Source organism: Zonotrichia albicollis, chromosome 3 (assembly GCF_047830755.1).
Source record: "Zonotrichia albicollis isolate bZonAlb1 chromosome 3, bZonAlb1.hap1, whole genome shotgun sequence".
Taxonomy (NCBI): Eukaryota; Metazoa; Chordata; class Aves; order Passeriformes; family Passerellidae; genus Zonotrichia; species Zonotrichia albicollis.
Window position 1 is genome coordinate 74,460,677 of NC_133821.1, and position 8,348 is coordinate 74,469,024.

At 45.0% G+C, this 8,348-nt stretch overlaps 1 protein-coding gene across 4 annotated transcripts in view; it reads right to left on the minus strand.

The window, feature by feature from the left end:
• Window positions 1-7,555, minus strand: part of PKIB (cAMP-dependent protein kinase inhibitor beta) — a 53,731-nt gene extending 46,176 nt beyond the window's left edge. Inside the window, exon 1 of one of the 4 annotated variants that reach the window (XM_005487758.4) lies at window positions 7,397-7,555. The gene's annotated coding sequence lies outside the window, so the exon portion shown is untranslated. Of the gene's footprint in view, window positions 1-6,761; window positions 6,937-6,967; window positions 7,134-7,275; window positions 7,298-7,396 lie in introns of those variants that run through there. The other 3 variants (XM_074537906.1, XM_005487759.4, XM_005487760.4) reach the window with 3 other exon arrangements.
• Window positions 7,556-8,348: the final 793 nt, after the last annotated feature.

Consider the following 8,348-nt stretch of genomic DNA (forward strand, 5'->3'; position numbering starts at 1 on the left):
TGAACAAAGGCTGCAGAAGACTTAATTAGACTTGAAGCCTGAAATAGATCACGTCGTACATTTAGAAATTGTTTTACAACACTGAATTTAACCATATCTAAGGCAGACTGTATTAGCAAGATATTTTAAGGCAGGGACTGCAAACCACTATGCTGTTGTTAGCATCTGTTATTTCTTATTAAAGGTACTGTCAACCAGCCTGCTTTCAGTCTGTTAAATAAGGTTCCTCTTCCCTGTTCTGTTTTTCATGCATAGATGGCTGACAAAGGCTTCACAGCAACTTTTCAGAGGCTCAGCTTTGAGCTTGGAATGACAGGGTCATGGGACAACTCTGAACAGGGCTCAGGAATCTCTGGTCCAGCACCAAAGTCAGATGAGACCGTGCTCCCTTGGGGCTGGAACTCCCCAGAGCAGACCTGGCACAGCCACACCTCTGCCTCCTTGGATTCTTTTCCTTGTGCACCATCTGAACCTCTCTGGCTTCCTCCTCCCTCCCCCTGGTATCAGGGGCTGCTGTCAGCACCTCCAGAGCCATCTTCTTCCAGACTGAGCCAGCCCATCCCGCAGCCTTTCCTCATGGGGCAGCTGCTCCAGCCATGACCATCATGCGTTTGATACTCTAGAAAATGGCTCCTTCCCTGGAGGAGAGTGCATCCTGTTTTGCAAGGAAACAGGAGAGGTGAACTACACTGACACACTCCACAACATCATCGGACTCCCTGTGTCCAGGGAACTCAATCCTGTGTCCAAGCCTGGCTCTGCCACAGGTAGGGTTGCCGCTAAATCAGTGTCTTCCCATCACAAGTTGTCTCTGTGGCAGCATCCCATCCACCCTCAGGAAGAAATGGCAACAATTGCAGACCTCTGCCCTGCTCCTCAGTTCCAGGGTGACTTTCCTTTTTTTTTCCAGAGCAGTATATAAAGCCAATCCTCAAACTTTCTACTCATACAAACAGCAGAAAAACTTCAGCACTCCCACTGTACTGTGGACTAAAATCAAGATGAAGTGCCATATGATTGCTTAACACTTTTTGTGTCACCTGCCAAAGCAAACAATGCTATTCACAATTGGCTAAGCCCTGAGAAATATGTATACTTCAAGCAAACCTTCTACTTGGTACTATGGGGCAATTCTAGTTCAAACACTATTTTCAGAACTGCTTGTCCACTCAGAGACAGAATTTCTAAGCATCATCTTCCCATCTTCTGCTTCCTTTAGTCCTCTTACCCAACCAAACCTCATCCACAAAAGGTGGAAGAGACATAACAAGGTATACTTCCAGGACAAATCTTACCAACACTATTTAATGGTGTTAATTAAGGACTTAATTAAGGACTATAAAATCCACCTCTGTATAGAAATTGCTTATGAACAAAGCATACCATGTACTGTCCAGGAACTAAAGCTATTTCTGATGAGGAAGAGGAAGGGTACAAAATCATCTCAATGACAATCTCTTTGTCATTACTCAGTGAAATACCACAGAGCACTTTCATCAGTTAGTATGAAATATTTAAGAGCTGCCAATGCTTTTGCATCTGTCTGAGCAAGACCAAGGTACCTTGTAATGAAGAAGACATAAAATATCGATGGGTCAGGTGCTCGGCTAAAGGATACATATGACACAAGATTCCAAAGCAGGCAAAACAAAATTTAAAAGGGATGTTGAGCCTGAGCAAAGGGCAGTACTTTATACAGACAGAACACCAAGTTGTGTGGTGTTGAACGCTGCAGATCTTCCAAGGGCATTTCAACAACTCCAAAGCTGCATTACTAATCACAGTTCCAGGTTGCTCAGGAGCCTATGGACAAACTTCTGGATTTCCAACAGAATGTTGTGGATTGGTTACAAAGGTAATTGAAAAAGGCTAATATAAAAGGCTACCCATTTGTCCATGGGGGCTGGAAAGCAGTATAAATTATTCCCTCTGTTCTGCCTCAGCAGGTGTACAGAATGGCAAGCATAAACATCACTGTGTACTGTAAACCCAGTTCACCTTCCTCTGTTGGATGGAATATGTGGACAGGATGGGGAAAGACAACAAAGACAGCTTTGCTATTATTATATGTGTAGTAAATACTGCTTAATCTGTAAATTAAAAGAAGCAGCAGCAAAAAGAAAAAAAGCAAGTGCTCCCTGATCTGCAACTGTTCTTCTGGGATGTTTCTAGAGACACACAAAATGCAGTATTTTTCACTCATAGCTGCATCCTTGCAGCACAACCCAGGGTGGAAACTGCCCCAACTTCTGGCTTCAGTACAGAAAGATGTGTGCCACATACCAAAGCAAAGATATGCACAAAACCTCTGCTGCATATATTCAGCACTTTCTGTGTTCTGGGAAGCCAGCTGAAATCCTCTTGCCAAAGTGCTTCAGCCAGGCTGCACCTGGCCAGAGCTCCACATCCCAAGGCTGCTCAAGGTCTGTCTCCCCATGCACAGTGCAAACCTGACCCTGGTAAAATCATCACCTCCCTTTGCTGACGGTTTTTTGGTTTTTTTTTTGGCTGCAGTCAGACACGCTGCCTCAGCCACAGCTAAACCATGTGAAGGACTCCTGCTGCCAGCCCACCCCAGCCCTCCCCCTGGTCTCTGGGCACAGGCCACATTCCCTCTGAGCAGGATGTCACTGCCCTTCTCTGCCCTGCCAAGGTAAGGGCACAAGTTCGCACATCCTACCCAATCTTTCCCCACTGCACAAGTTAAACACTTCCACTGGCAGGCTTTCCAGATCCATCCCTTGCATGCACTTGAAGTGAAGCAGACTGGGTAGCACCTACGAACGATGCTACATCCCACGTTTCTGGGAGCGATGCAACCACTGATGAGAAACTGCTGTGGGAGTTGTCTCTGACACCAGCTGGGAGGCACCCAGCCCAGGCTGTGGGGTGGCAGCTCCTGCAGCACAGGGAGAGCTGTGTGGGGCTGCCAGGTCAGGCCCTTGCAGCAGGGAAGGACGTTTGGGCAAGCGCAAGGGGATGAGGCAGGGCAAGACCCCACATAAGCGTTTGTGCTTGTTCCCAGAAAACAGACATCACTGTGCACCTTGTCCTTCCTCTTGCTAATATCTAACGAGAATAAAGTCAAATGGAATTGCTATACAAACATGGTGGTGTTCTGTCTTTAGTGGGGAATGAAGGCTTTAATGTATACAAATTAATGTAAAAGATATAGAGGAGAGCTTTGTGCAACGTCAATACAGAAAAATATTTCCCAAGAAATCAACATTATCCAGTGAGCACTTTATTAAATTAATTTCACTTATATATGCACATTCAGAGAGCAAGGCCAGTTGATACAATTTCTAAAACAGAAAAAAGCTAGCAAATCAACTTAATACACTATTAAATCTTTCCAAAGGAAAAAAAAAATTAAAAAATCAACAAAACCCAACCACCTCAAAAAAATCTACCCACAGTAATTTTACAGGGAGATAATGAAAGAGAAAAGATACACAAGTATTGTCATGCTATTAATGTTGGCAAGACAAGAAAGGAGAAAATGGGCAATTACCCGTAAACACAGCTTCTCAGCTGTGTAACAAAACAAATAATCAGAACAAAAACTACCACTTAAAAGTCAATAAAAGCACATGTATTCATGAAGGTATTGCTAGATAAACTCACAACACCTTTTCATATTTCTCCTCCATTATCCTTCTCATGAAACAGGGAGAGTGTTACAGCATCCCGCTGTGCAGAAAAAGCAGGAGAGGACATTCAGATGCAGCCTTAACCAGAAGAAACAGCAGTGGCAGTAGGAAGCAAATTAAAGTCTAATCAAAAACTTGTAAGCAATTGAGAGAAACTGATTGTGGAAGAAGCTAGGTTTTATTGTGACCACAGTAATCGACTGTTTGCATTGAGTCAAGAACACAAAGAAAATTATTGCACCACTGGCTATCAATCCTGTATCAAGAAGTATTAAATTATGAACAAGGAAAGCAAAACATCCCCTTACGAAGTCGAGGAATGACAGTGTTTGTATTCATAGCTCATTATCAAAAACATCTCAGACCTATTGAGCTTATTTTGAGAGGACTATGGAGAAAAAAAGGCCTGATCAAAACTTCCGCAACTGTGCACTCCCATGAAGCAAAGAAATTGAAAAATATAATCACCAAGCCCTGAGCAGCAGAAGTTATAAAGCTCAGCATCCTATGAAGGACCCACACAAATTTTCTGATGTCTATTAAGCTGAATGCTTTCTACAGTGCTTCCTTCAATGGGGGCATCAACCTCATCTCCATGGCCACCAGAAGCCTTGAGGTTTGGAAAATTTCATCACTTTGAAATCTCTGCTCTTCTGCTTATATTGGCAGAAATTAATCCCCAAGGGTAAACAAAATACACCAAGGCAATGAGGGGAGCTATCAGTCAGACAGCATTATTATTGTTTCAGCTTCATCTCCTTAGGAAACCAGGCTGAAATTAATATAGTCAGGGCAGAAGGGAAGAAATAACAAACATAAATCTAAAATGAGAAAAACTTCTAAAACCAGAATTTTTTTAGAGTCAAGTACAGAAGACAATATTTCACGTGAGGAAAGCCAGATTTGGGAGCTTTTCACAAACAGATCACCATTTCTGACTTTCTAGGATTTCTGCTAAGCCACACTCTTAGGCTGCAATGAAAATCTGGATGATCCCCTTGTAAAAACGCAAACGCCAGAATCTTAATCCACTCTAACACAGATGTTTGACTGTCTAAATACTTCTACCAGACAAGATCACTTGGATTTATTTTTGTAATTCTCCCCTTTCAGTGGTGGGGGTGATCTCATGGGCCACTGAGTGGCCAGTCTGGATACCACAGAGTGCAAAAAATCAATCCAAAATCCTGCACTGTTCCACTGCTCACAAAACTATTTGAGAGAACGAGGTGCACCCTAGGGAGAAGCTGCAATGCAAGAGGCTCTTTGGACATCAGGTGAAGAGAACACGTCAATTTTCCTCACTTTCCCCACAAATCCAGTCAAGAGGAAGCCGCACCCAGACAATGAGTGTGGTCCTGAGGCATCTTCACCAGGGGGAGAAATCAACAAAGTACAGCAGAAAGGCCAGCAGGAGTTCAGGGAACACATGATCTTGAGCTGGTGGAAATAACTATACAAATGATTCCTCACAGATTGTCCACCCCAGGTTTTAGAAACTGAAGGAAACAGTTACATTCTGAAAGGCTCATTAAAAACCCTCATCAGTATACTAACAGAAAATATTATTTGCTAACAGGATGGTCAGTGAATGGACACAAGGAAACAGTTCTGCAGTTTCAGACAGATTAACAATACGACCTGACTGAGTTTCTCTGCATTTCATGACTTGCACCAATGTTTTTTAAATTTGTCATGAATTTCAAGTTCATGCATATTTTTACAGCACAGTGATGTGTTATGCTCTTTTGCCTTAATTTGTAACTGTCATGACACATCTAATTTAAAAGAAAAGAAAAAGAAAAAAAGAAAAGAGACTGGCCTCTGTTCCAACAGGATTATTACAAAGTCAAGGTACAGAACTAAACCTTCAGTCTAATAGTACACTCTAAAAGTATGTGCTTTTAGAAGTTATGTGAGTATTTATAGTTAAGTTTCAAATTATCTCACTTACATTTGTAAGTATTTGCTATCAACCACAATGTTATATTTCAAAACCATCCTGGCATGCACATTCAAGTTCAAAACTTAAAAGAGAATAAGTTAAAACAAAAAGCTCAGTAACTCAGACCATTCTCATCCCCATGAGTTCTTCAGCCAGAAAAGATAAACAAAGTGTCATTGTCTTCCCTTCAGCTGTTTTTAAGGTCTCTGTTTTGATAAAATTTTTATCAAGATTTTTTTTTCCTAAATAGAGAAGGTGATGAAGTTATACTGTGGAAGTCAATATGCCCTGTGTATTTCCACATTACCAATCCTAACCACAATGTCCCCAAAGGTAATTTAATCCATTGCTTCAGGAATTTTTAATACTCTTTTATTTCTCTCTTTGCTAAAAACACTTGCCTGCTCTGCAGAGTCCAAAAATAACTTCAACAACTAAGAAGCATCAGTTATAACTGGATTAAGAAACAATTCTCTTACGGTCAACATTCTGTGGCAATCAGAAAAAAAAAATTCCTGCCTTGCATGTGATCTAAATACAAGAACACAGAAAGCTGAAAGTCAGTGATGTATTTTAACTGGTCTTCCAGGAATATATTTTGCATCCACAAACTACATGTCAGCTGTTTATTATCGTGTCCGTGCAGCTTAAATTATGGACTTCGTGCACAACGTTATGTTTCAAATGTGTGTTGTAATATACCTAAGCAGTAAAATACTCTCTAGCCTTCGTGTTGTCTCCACTGATTAATTTGACCATATAAACATAACTTCAGGAAGGAGACGTGCTTAAAAATCGCACCTGGCGCACTTCTGATTGCTTTTCTCCCGGAGAAAAAGTCACTTAAGTTTCCTTCCCGATTAGAGGCAGCCTGTGTATGACACCGATTAGCGGCTTTCCCGAAAGGTTAATAATACCTGGCGCTAAGGAACATTAAACCGGGTCAGTCCGGAAGCATCCCGGGCAGGGAGGCACAGCCAGATCTCCCGTGTCCTATCCCGAAGAACGCCTGGGACGCGATGCTCGGACACGGGACATCACATCCTCAGGACCACCCTCACCAGCAGCTTCACCGCTCCTCGCCCGCCCTCTGCTCCAAACTTCTCCCCGTTCCCTTCGATGCCCCAAGGGCTGCCCAGGGCCGGGAGGGACGCGCTCGGTACCTGGGCACTCCGCGTCGCCGGGAACGCTCCGGTTTGCGGGCGGCCCCTGCCGCGACCGCACGGCTCCTGCGGGATGTTCCCGTCCTGCAGCCGGCCCGGGCGGCGATCCAGCCCCGGCAGCCACGGCCCGGGCTGAGCGGGACCCCGCCCGCGCCTCTCGCCCCCCGCCCGGCCCCGGCTTCCCCCGCCGCCGCCGCCGCCCTCACCCGGCGCCGCAGGTCCCTGCCCTCGGATGGCGCTGCGCCGAAGCCGCGGCCGTGCCCGGGGCCGGCGGGCTGCCGCGGGATGTGGTGCCGGGAGCCGCGCCGGGAGGCGGCGGGAAGCCGCGCCCGCCCCCCGCAGCCCGTCCGGCGGGAGCAGCGGGGGGCCGGGCCCCGGGGGCTGCCAGGCCCGGAGGTGGCCGGCGTGGGGCACCATTGCCCAAAACACCGAGCAGGGCTGGCTCGGGCTGCCGCTGCCGCTGGGAGAGGGGACCGGGCTGGGACACCCCGGCAGCCGGCGCGGAGGGACGCACCTGCCGAGGGTCCCTGTCCCCCGCGGCCCTCACAGCGCTCAGAGCTGCCCGGCTGCAAGCTGAGGTGGGGGGAAAGAGCAGGTCCCGGTGCCCTGAAAACAATGGGGAGAACAGCTCTTACCTGGAGCTTTGCTGACTTTACTCCCTTTTCTTTCTCCTCCTTTTGGCTGCAGTCCCTCAAACTGCACCAGCAAAATGACACAGGACATCCTCCCACTCCTGCCCGACGCAAGCAGCGAGCGTGTGACAAAAAGTTGGCACCTGGATGTAGCCATATGTGACCCTTTCTGGCTCCGAGCCTCGTTATGTCGCACAGGGAGAGGCCGTGGTGCAGCTGCACGCCTCTGTCAAGGCTGCTGGCCTCTGGGACATGCCTTCGTGCAGGAGTTTGGAAAAACCCAGCCTTGGCCTGGAACCAGCAGTCTTTGCCGTTTTCCGCTTAAAATGGTGCCCTGTGAAGAGTGCTGCAAGTTTTTTGCCTTAAAGATTGTGTTCAGTGGAAACACAAAATTAACATCTTCAGGCATATTCTACCATATTGTACCAAAGTGGCTTTGAAAGCTTTTTAAAAGATCTAGAGATTTTGAGCATAGCATAGATTTTTTTTTTAATTGTACCAAAAGGACTCTAGATTACCTATTTTGAAATCACTTTAAACAGTTTTGAAAATCACACTACCATCTATCAATCTATATACATATACATATGAGACTTCATCCAGCTGTTTGCCTATATCCAGTCAGAGCCAAACGAAAAGAGAATATGCCCAGAGATTTTTCATTTATACTCAGAAACTTTCCATTTATATTCTGAGAACTGGACAAATGCAGACAAAGGTGGGTATCTTACCTGTGCTTTTCAGTGTTTACACTATAAACTATGTCAAGCTTTTTATCATATTTATTTATGATAACAAATAAAGAGAAACAGAGGATTAGAATTTCATTCCATTTTGAAAATGAGGTTGGCTTTCATGAACCTAAAATCCCTTGGTTTTATTTCTTACATATTTCTGGCGTGACCTAGAATACTTAGGATCTATTTTTAACATTATTTAAGCCATGTTGTTAAAG